Source organism: Tenrec ecaudatus, chromosome 11 (assembly GCF_050624435.1).
Source record: "Tenrec ecaudatus isolate mTenEca1 chromosome 11, mTenEca1.hap1, whole genome shotgun sequence".
Taxonomy (NCBI): Eukaryota; Metazoa; Chordata; class Mammalia; order Afrosoricida; family Tenrecidae; genus Tenrec; species Tenrec ecaudatus.
In genome coordinates, this window is record NC_134540.1 from 127,899,973 (window position 1) to 127,916,942 (window position 16,970).

A 16,970-nucleotide genomic window follows, 5' to 3' on the forward strand; every position below is an offset into this window, starting at 1 on the left:
GTGTGTGTTTGTGTGTGTCCTAAAGGGCAGAAGTCAGAAGCCCTCCAGAGATTCTGCAAGGGTGTGAGTGTTTGTGTGTGTGTCTAAAAATGACACGAATTCAGATGCTCTCCAGAGATTCGGCAACGGTGCAATAATGTGTGTGTGTGTGTGTGTGTGTGTAAACAGAACCCGAATTCAGAAGCCCTCTAGAGATTTTGCAAGGTTGTTTGTGTGTTTGTGTAAAAACGAAACCAAATCAGAAGCATTGTAGAGATTCTGCAACCGTGTGTGTGTGTGTGTGTGTGTGTGTGCGTGTGTGTGTGTAAAAGGGAGAAGAAGACAGAAACCCTCCAATTATTCTGCAAGGGTAGGAGTGTGAGCATGTGTGTGTATAAAAAGGACACAATGTCAGAAGCCCTCTAGAGACTCTGCAAGGATGTGTGTTGATGTGAGCATAAAGGACAGGAAATCAGAAGCCCTCCAGTGATTCAGCACAGGTGTGAGTGTTTGTTTGTGTGTGACTAAAACAGACACGAACTCAGAAGCCCTCCAGAGATTCTGCAAGGCTCCGTGATAGTATGTGTATGTTTGCAAAAAGGACACTAAATCAGAAGCTTCCTAGAGATTCTGCAATTGTGTGTATGTGTTTGTGTGTGTGTGTGTGAGTGTTAAAAGGGCACGAAGTCAGAAGTCCTCCAGAGATTCTGCAAGGGTGTGATTGTTTGTGTGTGTTCGTCTAAAAAGGACACTAATTCAGAAGTCCTCCAGAGATTCTGCAAGGGTGCATGATTGTGTGTGTGGGGGGTGTGTGTGTGAAAAGGACACTAAATCAGAAGCCTTCAAGAGAATCTGCAATGGTGTGTAAGTGTATGTTTGTGTGTAACAAGAAGTCAGAAGCCCTCCAGAGATTCTGCAAGGATGTGTGTAGGTGTGGGTGTGAATGTGAAGGCACATAGTCAGAAGCACTCAAGAGATTCTGCAATTTATGAGTGTGAGTGTGTGTGTGTGTGTGTGTGTGTGTGTATAAAATGGACACGATATCAGAAGCCCTCTAGAGATTCTGCAAGGATGTGTGTGGGTTTGAGTGTAAAGGACACGAAATCAGAAGCCCTCCAGTGATTCCACAAGAGTGTGTGTGTGTGTGTGTAAAAAGGACACGAAGTCACAAGCCCTCTAGAGATTGTGCCATGGTTTGTGTGTGTTTGTGTAAGAAGGACAGGAAGTCAAAAGCCCTCTAGAAATTCTGCAAGGATGTGTGTGGGTGTGAGTGTAAAGGACATGAAGTCAGAAGCACTCAAGAGATTCTGCAAGTGCATGTGTGTGTGTTTTTGTGTGTTTAAAAATGGCACGACATCAGAAGCCCTCCAGATATTATGCAAGTGTGTGAGTGTTTATGACGGTGTTTCTAAAAAGGACACGAATTCAGAAGCTCTCCAGAGATTCCACAAGGGTGTGTGTGTGTGTGTGTGTGTGTGTTTGTGTTTGTGTAAAAAGGACACCAAGTCACAAGCCCTCTAGAAATTCTGCCATGGTTTGTGTGTGTGTAAAAAGGAGAAGTCAGAAGCCCTCCAGAGTTTCTGCAAGGGTATGCGTGTGAGTATGTGTGTGTGTGTGTGTGTGTGTGTGTATAAAAAGGACACGATATCAGAAGCCCTCAACAGATTCTGCAAGGATGTTTGTGGATGTGGGTGTGATTGTGAAGGACACGAATTCAGAAGCACTCAAGAGATTCTGCAAGTGTATGTGTGTCTCTCTCTCTCTGTGTGTGTGTGAAAAAGAACGATGTCAGAAGCCCTGGAGAGATTCTACAAGGCTGGAAGTGTTTGAGTGTGTGTGTCTAAAAAGGACACGAATTCAGAAGCTCTCCAGAGATTCTGCAAGTGTGCGCGTATGGGTGTGTGTGTGAAAAAATGAAACTAAATCAGAAGCCCTCTAGCGATTCTGGAAGGGTGTGTGCGTGTGTCAGTGTGTGTGTGTCCTAAAAAGGCAAGAAAGTCAGAAGCCCTCCATATATTCTTCAACTGTTGTGCCTGTGTGTGAGTGTCTAAAAAGGAACCAAAATCAGATGTTCTCCAGAGATTCTGCAAGGGTGTGTGTGTGGGTGTGTGTGTGAGTGTGTAAAAAGGGAAGGAAGTCAGAAGCCCTACAGATATTCTTGAAAGTTTGTGTGTGTGTGAGTGTCTAAAAAGGACACAAAATCAGAAGCCTTCCAGAGATTCTGCAATGGTGTGTATGTGTACGTGTGTGTGTGATTAAAAAAGACACGAATTCAGAAGCCCTCCAGAGATTCTGCAAGGGTATGAGTGTGAGTATGTGTGTGTGTATAAAAATGACACTATGTCAGAAACCCTCTAGAGATTCTGCAAGGTTTTGTGTGTGTGTGTGTGTAAAGGACACGAAGTCAGAAGCACTCAAGAAATTCTGCAAATGTATGTGTGTGTTTGTGTGTGTTTGTGTGTAAAAAAGAACGAAGTCAGAAGCCCTCCAGAGATTCTACAAGGGTGTGAGTGTTTGTGTGTGTGTGTATGTGCGTGTAAAAAGGACACGAAGTCAGACGCCCTCCAGAGATTCTCCAAGGATACGTGTATGTGTCTGTGTGTGTAAAAATGAAACAAAATCAGAAGCCCTCTAGTGATTCTGGAAGGGTGTGTGTGTGTGTGTATCCTAAAAAGGACACGAAGTCAGAATTCCTCCAGAGATTCTGTAGGGGAATGTGTGTGTGTATGTGTGTGTGTGTGTGTGTGTGTAAGTAAAACCTACAAAGTCAGAAGCCCTCCAGACATTTTGCAAGTGTTTTTGTGTGTATGTGAGTGTAAAAAGGACATGAAATCAGACGCCCTACAGAGATTCTGCAATGGTGCGTGTATGTTTGTGTGTGTAAAAAGGACACGAAACTAGAAGCCTTATAGGGATTCTGGAAGTGTGTGTGTGTTTGTGTTTGTAAAAAGGACATTAAGTCAGAAACCCTCCAGAAATTCTGAAAGTGTGTATGTGTCTGTGTGTTTGTGTGTTGTGTGTGTGTAAAAAGTACACGAAGTCAGAAGCCCCCTAGAGATTCTTCCATGGCGTGTGTGTGTGTGTTTGTGTAAAAAGGACACGAAGTCAGAAGCCCTCCAAAGATTCTGCAATGGTGTGAGTGTTTTTGTGTGTGTGACTAAAAAAGACACGAATTCTGAATCCCTCCAGATATTCTGCAAGGGTGCGTGATAGTGTATGTGTGTAAAAAGGACACTAAATCAGAAGACTTCCAGAGATTATGCAATGGTGTGTATGTGTATGTGTGTGTGTAAAACGGAAAGAAGTCAGAAGCCCTCCAGAGATTCTGCACGGGTATGAGTTTGAATATATGTGTGCTTATTTGTATAAAAATGACACGAAGTCAGAGCACTCAAGAGATTCTGCAAGTGTATGAGTCTGTGTGTGTGTGTCCAAAAGTGAAGAAGTCAGAAGCCCTCCAGAGATTCTACAAGGGTGTGAGTGTTTGTGTGTGTGTCTAAAAAGGACACGAATTCAGATCCTCTACAGTGATTCTGCAAGGGTGCGTTGATGTGTGTGTGTGTGTGTGTGTGTGTGTGTGTGTGTGTGTGTAAAAAGGACCCGAATTCAGAAACCCTCTAGAGATTCTGCAAGGATGTGTGTTGATGTGAGCGTAAAGGACAGGAAATCAGAAGCCCTCCAGTGATTCAGCAAGGGTGTGAGTGTTTGTTTGTGTATGACTAAAACAGACACGAATTCAGAAGCCCTCCAGAAGATTCTGCAAGGCTCCGTGATAGTATGTGTATGTTTGTAAAAAGGACAATAAATCAGAAGCTTCCTAGAGATTCTGCAATTGTGTGTATGTGTTTGTGTGTGTGTGTGTGAGTGTTAAAAGTGCAAGAAGTCAGAAGTCCTCCAGAGATTCTGCAAGGGTGCATGATTGTGTGTGTGTGTGTGTGTGTATGTCGGTGTGTAAAAAGGACACTAAATCAGAAGCCTCTTAGAGAATCTGCAATGGTGTGTAAGTGTATGTTAGTGTGTAATAAGGAGAAGTCAGAAGCCCTCCAGAGATTCTGCAAGGATGTGTGTGGGTGTGGGTGTGTGTATAAAGGACACGATGTCAGAGGCCCTCCAGAGATTCTTCAATGGTATGTGTATGAGTGTGTATGTAAAAAGGACACGAAGTCAGAAGCCCTCTAAAGATTCTGCAAAGGAGTGTGTATGTGTGTGTTTGTGTATGTGTTTGGAAAAAGGATGCTGACAATGACAAATTCAAAAGAATGTCTCTTTCATCCTCAAAAAGAGCATTTCTAGATCTATCTTGAAGTGCAATGCTGAATGTGACAGAATAATATCTATCTTCATACACAAGAAAGGCCAGTTAATAGAACCATTATTCAAATTTAATCACAAACCACTAAATCCAATGAAGAATTGTACCAACTTCTTTAGTCTGAAAATGATCACACATGTACTGAAAATGCATTAATAATTGCTGACAATTGGAATGCACACATGGAAACAAAAAGGAAGGAAGAGTAATTAGAAACTATGGCTTTGGGGATCGAAAAGAAGCTGAAGACTGTATGAAAGAATTCTGCAAGAGCAATAACTTCCTCATTGCAAACACCTTTATTCAACAACAGGAGCGGCATATATACATGTGGAATACACAGGAATGGAATTGATGAAATCTGTGGGAAGACATGATAGAGAAGCTCAATATCATTGAGACAAAACAAGACCAGGGGCCAACTATGTAACAGACTATCAATTACTAATATGCAAGTTCAAGTCAAACCTGAAGAAAATTAAAATTAGAACGCAAAAGAGCCCAAATACAGCCTATATTATATCTGTGGTCGGCTGGGGTTTCTAGAGAAACAAACCAGTGATACTGATACATGTAGAAGAAGGAAATTTATATCAATAAAGAATTTCACATTAAGAAGTCCACACAACAAGAAACCCCAGTCCAACTCCAGCCCACAAATCAGATGCAAACTAGAGGCCCTTCCAGACTCATGAAGCTGTTGCAGGAATAGCCCAAGAAACAGGAAAACCACAGGTTGGTGGAGGCAGAGTTAGGAGAATCCAAAGTCAACAGGCAGTTGGCAGGCCACAGACAGCTCTTAGGGTCAGCAGGTCTCATGGCGATTGACATCCCAAGAAGCCAGACGTAGGGCCCAGGGTCTTTTCATCAGGAAGAAAAAGAGTGAGCCCATTCTCCACAGTCTACTTATAGCTATGAAATAGGTCACACCCCCAAGGAGACTGTGACCAGCACCTTCTGAAGATCCTGGTCAAGCTAAATTGAAACCAAACCTTACTATCACAATATCTCACCTGAATTTAGAGCCTATCTCAAGAATGGTTCGGACATATTGAACATTATTGATCAGCTACCAGAAGACTTGTGAAATAGCATCAAGGTCGTCAATCTTTTTTTTTTTTTGTCATGTCATCTGGGGCTATTTATTTATTTATCATAAATCATTTTATTGGGGGCTCCTCAAAAAGATCATTAGTAATACAGGAAAGAAAGAAAATACTACAGTGGATATCAGAGGAGACTGTGAAACTTGCTTTGAACCTAAAGCAGCTAAAACAAATGGAAGAAATGATGAAATAAAAGAGTTGGACAGAAAAATTTGAAAGGCCAGATTGAGAAGATTAAGTAAAGAATTATAGTGTAACGTGTAAAGACCTGGAATTAGGAAATCAAAATGAATGAGTACAGTCAGCATATCATAAATTGAAAGAACAGAAGAAAAAATCCAAGCCTTGGATTAATATGTTGAAGGATTATTTATCAAACTATTGAATGATGCAGGGAGAATCCAAAGAATATGGAAGGAGTATACAGAGTCTCTGAACCCAAGAATTTGTTGAGGTTCTACTAGTTCAAAAGGCCAAGAGGAAGTTGAAGCTGCAATGTAAGCATTAGTGAAAAGCAAGGAAGGGATAGGAATGGAAATATTTCAACACGCTCATGCAGTGATAGTCCATGTCAAGAAATTTGGAAGATAGCTATCTGGCCAACCAACTGGAAGTGATTAATATTTGTGTCCATTCTAAAGAAACATGATGCAACAAAATCTGCAAATTAATTTAAAATAACATTAATATGACATGCAAGTACAATTTTATTGACGATAACTTTAAAAGTAGTTATAGCAATATGTCAACAGGAAGCTGCCAGAAATCCAGGCTGTATTAAAAGAGGGCATGAGGCAAGGTATATCAATGCTGATTTCAGATGGACCTTGGCTGAAAACAGGATACAAGGAAAATGCTTACTTATGTACTATTGACTATGCAGAGGATTTTACTGTGCATCATAACAAACTTTGGGTAGCATATGAATACATATGAGAACAATGGGAATTCCCGTACATTTAATTGTGCTCCTGTGGTACCTGTACATAAACCAACAGGAAATGGTTCGAATAGAACAAGGGGCTACTGCGTGGTTTAAAATCAGGAGAGTGTGTGTTGTGGTTATATCCTTTCACCATATGTGTTAGACAGGGTTCTCTAGAGAAACAAAACCAGGACATTTATGATTTGATAGATAGATAGAACACGAAGGACTATAACAGCTAATTAGTCCACATAGCAGTACAGAGGACTCAGTTGAACTCACTTCCATGCAACAGTAAATATGGCAGTACAGCCAGGCAGCAAACTGCAGAACTAGGTAAGGCAGCCACACACTGGTCTGATCACCAGAGAGCAATTGAGAGATAGGTGTGGCTTGCTGAGCCATTTATCTCTTTGCCCACTAATCAAACTGCGAACTTATTAATCCCACATGTTCTTATTGGCCAGGTTGGCACTATAAACCTACCTATCTATCACACTATACTTATTCAAATAATCTGAGAAGCTGCTCTGTATGAAGAAGTTGAGGCATCTGGATTGGAGGAAGAATCATTAACAACCTGTGTTATGCAGATGACCCAATCTTGCCGGCTGAAAGTCAATAGGCCTTGAAGTACTTACTGATAAAGCTCATATAGTACACCTTCAGTATAAATTAGTCTTCAACACTAAGAATACAAAAGTCTTCTCAACTTGAAAAATATAAACACACAACATCATTACAAATAGAGAAATGTAGCTAAACTCTATTTTACTTGGACCCACAATCAATACTCACAGAAGCAGCAGTCAATAAATCAATGTATTTCATTGGAAAAATCTGTTGTAAAAGACCTCTTTAAAATGAGAAAGAACAAATGTTTTACTCTGGGGATTAGCAAGTTATGCCTGCTTTTAGCCTTGATATTTTTAATCACCTTAGATGCATGTGAAAGGAGTCTTAATTTCAGTGTCTGGTATGGGTTGAATGACTAACAGCAAGGTTGGTGGTTCAACCCACTTCCACAGAAGAAAGAGGAAGCTATTTGACCCTGTAAATATTTACAGCCTTTGAAACCCTATATGGTCACTATGAATAAGAATAGACTTGATGGTAATGTTTGACATATGCATGTGAAAGATGGACCATAAATAAGAAAGACTGAAGAAAATATGATGCCTTTAAAATATGATGTTGCAAATAATATTGAATATACCATGAATGCCCAGCAGAACAAAGAGGTCTGTCCCGGAAGAAGTACAGCCGGAATGTATTTTAGAAGTGAGGATGGTAAAACTTCATTTCATATACTTTGAATATGGTATGAGGAGAAATTAGTCCCTAGAAAAGGACAAAATACTTGGTAGAGCATCATCAAAAAACAGGTAAACCCTGAATGAGATGGATCAACACAGTGGCTGTAACAATAGGCTAAAATATGACCATTGTGAGGATGTCACAGGACTAGAAAGGCTTTTATTCTATTGTGCATAGGGTCACTATAAGTGGCAGTGCGTGAGTTTTTGTTGATTAACAACACTGGGATATGAGCAATGTCCCCATGGCATATGCTAAACTGTCACCATGCTGGACACAGTTGATCTTTGTGGCTTTAGAGGGTAATTATTTAGAGGGTTATGATTCCACTGAATTTTTTTTTCTGTGTATTCATACTATTCCATCCTAAGATTCCACAGATCTATCCAAACCAAGCTCACTGCCATTGAATCAATGCTAACTCATATCGACCCTACAGGACATGGGTAAAATTGTACCTGTGAGGTTCTGAGCCTGTACCTCTTTACAGAGGAGAGTCCCATCTTTCTCCCAAAGAGCAGCCGGTGATTTCAAAATACCGACCGTGCAATTAGCAGCCCAATGTGTAACCAAGAACTACTCAGGAAAGCTAGAGGGAGAGCATGAAAAGAAATGAGTAGTTGAGGTGGTTGGATGCACATCCATCCCTTTGTTCTACTCTCTATGACTTTTTCTGAGTTCATTCAAAATGTAAATTAAGACACAAAATAGAATTCTACCCAACCCTGCTATATGCCTAAACAGTATCCATTTTTCTCATTCTTACTACTAATAGAATCTCAATTTTGTTTAGGGTGATAATGTACCTACTCAAATCGCTCACTCCTAGGCTCCCTTGCAGCTATGCATAAGCATTTGACCCAGTTTGGGCCAAACATGTGTAGGTGAAAGATACTGAGTAGGACTCCCAAGAAAGTTTCTGTTGTTGTTTAAGGCAAAACACTCGTCTGGCAAAACCCATTTCATTTTTGTCCTTGGCTCTTCTGCTGTCATGCTCCCTAGTCAGAATATTGAAAGATGGGAGAGTCACATAGGTTACATGAGTTTGGCCGACCAAAAAGCATGCATTCTCCGATATCCAAGATGAGTCCCTGAGCAAATACGCCAGACCTAGGCTACCTATTTCAAGACTTACTATTGTATAAGACAAACCCCTGTGTGGTGCAAAGGGTTAACACAATTCACTGCTAAGCCAAAGATGCCTTGGAAGAAAAACCTGGCAATCTACATTTAAAAATTCAGCCCTTGAAAACCTCATGGAGCACAGTTCTACCCTGAATCATATGGGGTAACTGTAAATCAGAATCAATTCTGTGGCAACTGCTTTGGTATTTTTGGTGTTAATATAAGAAAAATGAAGCTTTTGTGATTAGACCACTACAGTCGGTTTGTTTTTTTCCCATGTAGCCAGATGCAATTTGGACTGATAGAGAAATAATTAAAAGAATGTAGAGTTAAGTAAGCTTAATGATTATGGAACTAATCATTTAGCAATGGGCTGCTAACCACAAGGTCAGTAGTTCAAATGCACCAGTCGCTCAGGGGGAGAAAAGTGAAGCTCTCTGCTTCTGTAAAGATTTACAGTCTTGGAAGCCCTATATGGGGTTGCTATAAGTTGTAATCAACTTGATAGCATTGTATTTGTTTGTGTTTGGTGACTAGTATGTAAGCTTTGAGGGGGTAGTAATAGATACTTTGAATACTATTCTTAGCACTATAGGTATTATGCCTTTTGCAAATGGATAAACGAACAAAAGCGATATACATTTTGTGTTTTCTGTAGTTTGCCTTATTCTTCCAAGAAGATTCCTCAGGTGTTAAGACCCAGTGTTCTCTGGCATACTTGAATAAAAGAATAACTGATAGACACAGACTTGAACCCTGGCCTGTGTGATCTTGGGTGTGTCACTGTTTTTCAATCCATTTCTCATCTGTGAACTGGGGATTACACACGTAGCACACAGGGTTGTTTTGGAGATTCAGAGTAATGTGTGTGTCTTGGATTGAGTGCCCTTGCATGCCGAGCTTATTCCTCAGGCCTGGGTGCAGGGAGTCTATTTGAGATCTGATGGCAGGGAGTGGGAATAGGATAGCGGACGAAAGACTGAGTTAGGGGGAGAAGCAATCACAATGGGAACGGGGTGTTGAGGCTTTTAATGTAGGATACAGGGGGTTGATTCCCCCAGGACTTCTGAGGAACATGGGTTCTGTCCTAGAATTGTCTACCAGAAACAGGAGGCTGGGCTCTTCTTCGCCTGTAGTGGTGTTGAGCATTCCTCCTAGTAAGGTGACCTCTCCTACCTTCCTGGGTTTGGCTTTCCATGCCTTTGAAAAGGCTTCGAGGCAGAGGACATGGAGAGCTGCGTGCTGCACAGTTGTGATAAGACACCATTTCAGCAGGAGCCTGCACTTACATAGAGCCGTTCGCCACTGCTATGATGGATATCAGGAGGAGCCCTGGAAGTGCAGTGGTTACAAGTTGGTTTGCTAACTTCAAGGTCAGCAGTTCAAAACTACTAATTCCAAGGAAGAAAGATGGGGTTTTGTACTCCAATAAAGAGTTGTAGTGTTTGAAACTCGCAGGGGGCAATTGTACACTGCCACAGGATCGCTATGAGTTGGTATTGACTGGAAGGCAGTGAGATGGTGTCAGAGATGGGTCAAAGGAATGTGGCATGGCAACCCTAAGAATCTGCTACAGAAAATTTCTGGGATAGATGAGTTTATTGTGCTTGACCTTTTAAAACCATCAAACGGGCAACTGTTAGAAAGACAAACATACCAAGTGTCATTGGAGATCCGGGGAAAGCAGAGAAACACTGCTAATGATGCAGGTTTGCTGCACAGCAATCTGGCAGAGCTTAGTGAAAGTCCACTGAATGGACCCTAGGACCCAGTGAGCCCCTCCTGGGCGTACAACCAAAGAAGCGCAGTCACTGAGTTGACTTTCATTCCTCATGACCCTATCAAACAAAGCTGAATGGTCCCATGATGTTTTCAAGGCTTCTATTGGGAAGTAGACAGCCATGCCTTTATCCCACAGTGTGTGGAAGACGGCTTCAAACTACTGACCTTTGGGTTAGCAGCCAAGCACTTAATATCTCCCCCATCAAAGCTCTCTCCTGGATGTATAAAAACAAACAAAACCCCAGTTGATTCTTCCTCATTAGCAACCCTACAAGGCACAGTACAATTGCTGCTTTAGGTTTACAAAACTAAATTCTTACGACAGCAGACAGCCTCTCTTTGCTCCATGGTATAGCTGGTGGGTTGGAACTGCTCACCTTGGGGTTAGCAGCCCAACGCATAATTCCTGGGTATATAGGCCAAGCTATTTATCCAATTCACAGGGCCCTTGGGGCATTTTTACAAGAATGGTCACCACACTGATGCCTGCAGTAGAGAAGAGTTGGAGCCGAATTGGATGCCAATCAACAGACAACTGAAGAAGGAAACAAAAGAAAGATGATGATTGCTCATGACCAAGTGGCACGCAGCAGCACATGCAATTGATATGCAGCATGGCAATAACTCTTAATGACATTGCAAGGAGTTGAAAAGGTCAGAAACTGAATGAGATTTATATTGCAGTACCATTCATGGAAGCTGAAAGCCCATTCACCAAGCAGCATGGTCTAGTGCACATGGCTGTATGCCTATAAGGACACACACACACCAAGCACCCAGCAGGGGGTATTAGTCTGAAGAGGGAAATGGAAGTGATGTGAATGTGGAAAAGGAGGGACAAAACACAAGCAGGGCCTGACATTGATCAGGGTTCACGGTGTGCTATAAAGTAGGCATGATTAATCACTTCCCTGTACCAGAAAGCTGAGCTAGATTTTTAAAGCAAATCAAGTGCCTGGAACACAATGGTTGTTAGCTGCTGTTGAGTCAGCCTCCAGTCCAACTCACTGTGACAACCAGCTCCCAGTGACTCCATGGGCAATATTCTCCCTGGTCCTGCACCATTTCTTTGGTTGTGCATCAGATTGTGATTCACAGGGGTTTCCGTTAACTGGTTTTCAGAAGTAGAATGCCAGGCTCTTCTTCATCGCTCATCTTAGTCTGGACACATCACAGAAACAGGTTCAGTCTCATAGCCGCACCCAACCAAGCTTCCCCATTTCAGTATCATAGCAACACAGAAATCAGTTCAGTACCACAGCAATAACCAAGCATCCCCCTGACAAATGAGTGTTGGATGCACATGAGTTGCATTGTCTTGGACTCAAACCCAGATCTCCCACATGGAAAAGGATAATTCTACAACTGAACCACCAATTTACCCTCAGAATATAATAAGTATCCAGTAAATGGTTATTAAGAATGTGGCTGCCAGGAAAATCCAGCAATTTCCTGCCAAGGCTTAACACTAATATCTTCCCCCATACACTAGAAGGCTGTAGAGGAATGACTTTCTCCATGCCAGCCCTGGTATCTAGACAAGGGACCCTAACACTGAGCCACTGAACCCCAGCAGGCTGGGGAGCAATTTCAAATTGGGTGAGGGACAATCCTGGTTGAGTTAGTTTCCCTAATCTCGCAGGGCAGTTTAGCATTTCCACAGCTGTGTTCAGAATAGCCATGTGATTACCACCGAGAGAAATTCTACATGCTTTCACACCCCATGCTAGTCGTTGCCGCCATCGTTGAGTACAGTTCATGCTCATCACTATCTAGAACTCACGGTGACGCTGTGGGTGAGCCATTGGGCTGGTAACCTCAAGGTTGGCAGTTCAAAGGCACCAGTTGTTCTCTGAGAGGAAGGTGAGATCATCTGCTCCTGTAAAGATTTAGCCTGAGGAATTTTATATAGGGTCACAGTGAGTCAGGATCAACTCAATGGTGTGGGTTTGGTTTATTAGACCCACCATCAGATCCTATTTAATGTATTTATTAACATGTATATTTGCCACAAATCCAATGTCTTTTATTTTTATCACTGCATTTCAATACAATTTGTGCCTTTGTGATTCTGTATTTCATTGGAGGTATGTGGAAATATTATCCTGGGGAGTGGGCAGGTGTTCCATAGCCTTTCCTAAATGCCAAAAGGATCCATGGGGTTGCAATGGTTAAGACCCTCTAATAGAGTTTATCAAAGAGCCCTGGAGGCACAATGGTTAAGTGCTCAGCTGCTATCCAAAAGGTTGAAGGTTTGAACCCACCAGTGGCTCTGCTCTTGGAAGAAAAACCAGGCAACTCATTCTTGTAAAGATTACACCATAGAAAAGCCTAGAGCAGTGGTTCTCAAACTTCCTAATGCCACAACCCTTTCATACAGTTCCTCATGTTGTGGTGACCTCCACAACCATAAAAATATTCTCATTGCTACTTCATAACTGTAATTTTGTTACAGTCACCCTGTGCAAGGGTCCCACAGGTTGAGAACCATTGGTCTAGAGAGCTCTGCACTGATGCATTGAGTCACTATGAGTTGGACTGGACTAGAAGGTTCCTAACAAAAACACCAACAATCATTTTTTTTACCATGACCTTGTTAACTCAAAAAGATTAATAAGCAAATTCACAAATGAGGACATCCAGTTGCCCCTCCAAACTGGAGAAGCATGAGTTAAACGGTGACCCTGACCCCACGGTGTCCTCCAGCTGGTGCCACGCTGCCTTTATTCCCTCTGCCTCTCAGTTCTGTGGAGAAGAAGGGGAAAGGGAGGGAAAGAAAAAGAAAGAAATGAAAAGATAATTTTCCCAGCTTCTTCACATCACTAAATTGAACTTTACTTTTAATAAAAGTATTATGAAATGGAAATGGTGCTTTCACTATTTTGCTTTTAGGTGATATTCAGAGACATGGTGCTGGTAATTATTTGAGCCAGGGAGGTTGGTGTGCAGATTTTCTGAATATGGTTGAGCCAGCATGCCCCCTTCCAGGACTAGCATTTCCCTGGGCTATGAGAAGTTATAGACAGTCTAACCTCTTCTTCCTCTGACTTCGCTGCAAACCATGGACACACTGGTTCTGACTTGACCTGGCTCCAGTACAGAAAAATATTCTCTTTGCATAATTGTAGTGCTTGCATTGGAAGGCACCCAGAGACAAATCTCTCTTCTGGTGGTTAATGGGTTATGTGTTGGGCTATTAACTGCAAGGTCAGCAGTTGGAATTCACCAGTCGCTCCTTTGGAGAAAGATGAGGCTTTCTTCTCCCATAAAGAGTTATAGCCTTAGATGAGTATAAAAACTCAAAATGCATTGGCAGAGTTCCACAGAGAATAATCCTCCATTAAATCCCCTGGGACCATTCACCAGGGATGGGATTAAACCCTGCTCACCGTCAGTACATCAGAAAGTGTATTGTTGCAGATATGATTAGGTTAAAAATTAACATCTTATCATTTGTCTTTCCTCTTAACATTTGTTTTTATTTGTTCTTTTTTTTAATTTTCTGCTTTCCTTTTTATTGAAAAAAGTAACTAATGTCACTAAACAAGTAGAGGATATGTTAAATGAGAATCTAATCGGTTATGTAAACTTTCACTTAAAACATAACACAATTTTATTTTTACAAAGAGCCTTGGAAACCCAGGAGGCCGGAGTATTTTCTCTCGATAGGATTGTTATGCACCCAATGGCAATGAGTGTTGTTGGATTTTGTTTCTTTATTGTTTTCTGTAGCTATGGTGGGGTATAGGGGTTATGTGTTGGGCTACTAAACGAAATGTCTGAAATGGCAAATTTGAAATCCCCAGCCACTCCAAGGGAGAAAGATGAGGCTTTCTACTCCCCTAAAGAGTTCCAGTCTCAGAGAAGCCAGTCCACAAAGAGAACAACATGGCTGGCCCCACTATGAGACAAGATGCTCCTCAGTGACCAAGGGTGATACAGGGGACAACACTGGAGACACAGTGTGCGAATTGCACCTAACCTGATTCCACCACACAGAGGCAAAGTGTGGTGGAGTGCAGTGGAACAGCAAGGGAATGGAGTGGCAAGGTCCCCAGGGAATGCTGAAAGTGGACTTTGGGGCCAGGTTGTGGTGCCTCAACAGACTGGATTGGAAAACATTCCTAAGGTCCAACAAATGATCCTTGAACTAACTACAAGCTCTTCTTTCTTGATGTGTTTTGTTTTGTTTTTTCTCAGTGGTTTGTTTTTGTTGTTTTGTTGTCTGGTTTTATACTGTTGCTTTGTTTTCCTCTGTCTTCTTTTCGTGCATGTTAGTGTCTCCACAGGTCTGTCTAAATAAGACAGGCTGGATGAACTATCTGGAGGAAAAACAACAGGACCGACAGTTCCGGGGGCACTTGGTATAGGGTGCGGTGCGGGGGGGGGGGGTAAGGAAGTGGTGTTAACAAACACAGGGACAAGGGAACAACATGGGACTCAAAATGGTAGTGAGGGTTGAGTGGCAGGCCTGGTAGGGAAAGATCAAGGGTAAGGTTACGTAAAGAAGAGGTATAGCTGTAACCCAGGTGGGGACGGAGCATGGTAGTGGAACAGGAGGAAAGTCAAGGGAAATGGAGGAAAGAGCTAGGAGTCAAAGTGCATTTATAGAAGTCTAGACAAAGACATGTACATGCAAATATATATATATATATATATATATATATATATATATATATATATATATATATATATATATATATATATATATATATATATATATATATATATAGATGGGGAAATAGATCTATGTGTCTATATTTATAGGTTTAGTATTAAGGTGGCGGCAGGACCTTGAGCCTTAACTCAAGCACTCCCTCAATGCATGAATACTTTCTTTTATTAAATAGCCTCTTCAATGCTCATCCTCCCGACACAACTGCTGAAGCCAAAGCTCGTGAACAAGTAAATGTGGTGAAGAAAGCTGATGGTGTCCGGCTATCAAAAGAGATAGTGTCTGGGATCTTAAAGACTTGAAGATAAACTAGCGGCCATCTAGCTCAGAAGCAACAAAGCCCACATGGAAGAGCACACCAACCTGTGTGATCACGAGGTCCCGAAGGGATCAGTTATCAGGCATCAAAGAACAAAAAAATCACAGCATTGGATGCACAACTCCATGATACGATTGCCGAAGACAAACGGGTGCATAAGCAAATGTGGCGAAGAAAGCTGATGGTGCCCGGCTATCAAAAGAGATAGTGTCTGGGGTCTTAATTGCTTGAAGGTGAACAAGCGGCCATCTAGCTCAGAAGCAAAAAAGCCCACATGGTAGAATCACACCAGCCGGTGCGATCACAAGGTGCCAAAGGGACCAGGTATAAGGCATTATGCAATATATATATATATATATATATATATATATATATATATATATATATATATATATATATATATATATATATATATATATATATATATATAATAGTGAATGAAGGGTAAAGTGCAGAGTGGAGACCCAAAGCCCATTTGCTGGCCACTGGAGAACCCCTCACAAAGGGGTTTAGGAGAGGAGATGGGTCAGTCAGGGTGCGATGTAGTACCGATGAAAAACACAGCTTTCCCCCAGATCCTGGATGCTTCCTCCCCCCAACTACCATGATCCGTATTCTACGTTGCAGGACTGGATAGGGCAGAGGTTGTACACTGGTACATATAGGAGATGGAGGCACAGGGAATCCACGGTGGATGATACCTTCAGGACCAGGAGTGTGAGGGGCGATACTGGGAGAGTAGAGGGTGAGTGGGTTGGAAACGGGAAACAGATAACAAGGAACCACATGTAACCTCCTCCCTGGGAGACAGACGGCAGAGAAGGGGGGGAGGGAGACTCCGGATAGGGCAAGATATGACAAAATAACAATCTGTGGATTATCAAGGGCTCATGAGGGAGTGGGGAGCGTGGAGGGAGGGTAAAAAAAAGAGGACCTGATGCAAAGGGCTTAAGTGGAGAGCAAATGCTTTGAGAGTGATTAGGGCAAGAATGTACGGATATGCTTTATACAATTGATGTATGTATATGTATGGATTGTAATAAGAGTTGTATGAGCCCATTTTAAAATGTTAAAAAAAAAAGAGTTCCAGTCTCAGAAACTCACAGGTGCAGTTCTACCCCATCCTATAGAGTCGCCATGAGTCGGCATCAACTGGATGGCAGGAAGGACACATAACGATTCAGACCTGGGCTTAGTTTGGGTTCTCACTGAAGCAGAGCCTGGCCAAAGACTTAAAGGCAATGAGCTTATTTAGGAAACTCTGAGCATGCAGGTAATGATGTGGGGTTGTGAGCCAGTGGAGGGAAGGCCACCGATAACAAATAGATTGTGATTCCAATTACAAACCTGGGAACCTGCTGCTTAATCACTTAGGAAGTCTCCAGGGGTAGGTGTAGCACACGCCTCTCAGAGTTTTGCCATCCAAGGAC